Genomic DNA, 1,542 nt, shown 5'->3' with positions numbered 1-1,542 from the left:
GTTGTCATTTTCCCAGGTTTTCTTTCTTATTTTTTGTGTGGACAGAAAGCTGTGTGGGTAATTGCAATGGGAGTGCTCAGTCACATGCTGGAAAGGCACGTTTGACACTGCACCCGTAGTCACCTCATAACCTCTGCGTGCCAAGGACTCGATTTTGGGTGTGCTTGAAGTGTGTGGAGACAGGGAAGAAGGATGGTGCTGGGGGGGGTGTGCTGATGGTGCAACCCCCTCCCAGTCACCGCACCGTGATGGGCTGGCAGCTCAGAGCCGGGGCAGTGGGGCGTCCTGGGAGGTGCAGCGAAGAGACCGGCTGCCCTCGTTAGCTTGCCATCTGCTCCTCGTTATGCAAACAAGGCACTGCCTTAGGGCCCTGCTGAGCTCTGGTGTGGCCCTTGTGGGTTGACCCAGTTTTGGGTGCTGCCTGGGTATTTTTGGGGGAGTGAGCTGAGCTCCCTTCTGGAAGCAGTTGGTGGCTCCCTGCCCACTGCCATCCCCGGCTGCTGCAGAGCGAGGGGGCTACAAGCTGTCCCTCCTGCCACCACCCCGCAGAGGTATCCAGCACCACCTGGGATCCAGGTGGATCCTAAGGCAGGCATGGCCGTGGGACAGTGCAGCCAGTGTATCCCAGCAGGGATAGCATTGGACTACACATTCCTCACAGCCAGCCAAGCTCTCGTGCTTTTTTGAGGATTATCTGGCTGCTCAGACGCCACCGTAATCCCTGCAGCTCCCTGCCCTGTCCTGAAGCTGGCTGGCCTCGGGTGTGAATGCATCAAGATGTGTCTCCATCAGGAATCTGCCCCCCTCCGGGCTCGCGCTTGCTGCAGCTTGTTTATTCTCTCCCACGGAAAGCTGAACTGTCCCCATGTCTGGCTTCTTTGGCTTCTGCACTTTAATAATAATAATAATAAATAAACTCTTCACGCTAAGTGGGTCATCTCCATCCGTACACAGCGGGGCACAATGCTCCTGTCCTGGGGAGGGTTGAGGGGCTCCCCGCAGCCCCCTGTACTGCCGAGGGCAGGGAGATGGGGGTGCTCTGGGGAGGCACCCCTGTTGCGTAGCGTTGTCTTAAAGCTTTGGGGAAGGGATTCTTTGGTGCATTTGCAAACCTGGCAGTATGACCCCAAAATAGGTGCTGTGGGGAGGGGGAAATGCCGACATGGGGCTTTTTGGGAATTTCCCTGTTGCCTGCTGGCTCTCTTCCCATCACAAAACCCCCCATGCAATCAGCCTCCAGTGTACGAGACATGACCCAGTCTCAGTCCACGTGAGCTGGAAGGAGAAGCTGTCAGGCTCCCTGCTGGTCCCCATCCCCATGGGTCCTTTCGCGTCACCCTCTGCTTAGTGCTCAGGGTAAGCAGCTCCGGCTGAAAAGGGGCCCTTTGTGTCCCGGCACATGAAGTCCGTCTCCCAGAGCGCCCAGGAGGGCTCAGTCCCCCCTTGTGACCCTGCTGCTGGCTACCCTACTTTTACTGCCTGTGCCTCAGCAGGCCTTTTTTTTGGGGGGGGGGAGGGTGTGTTGGGGGGCGTGTTTTGGGT

The sequence above is a fragment of the Eurypyga helias genome, unplaced genomic scaffold (genome assembly GCF_000690775.1).
Source record: "Eurypyga helias isolate BGI_N326 unplaced genomic scaffold, ASM69077v1 scaffold34104, whole genome shotgun sequence".
Classification (NCBI taxonomy): Eukaryota; Metazoa; Chordata; class Aves; order Eurypygiformes; family Eurypygidae; genus Eurypyga; species Eurypyga helias.
Note: the sequence above shows the minus strand (reverse complement) of the source record.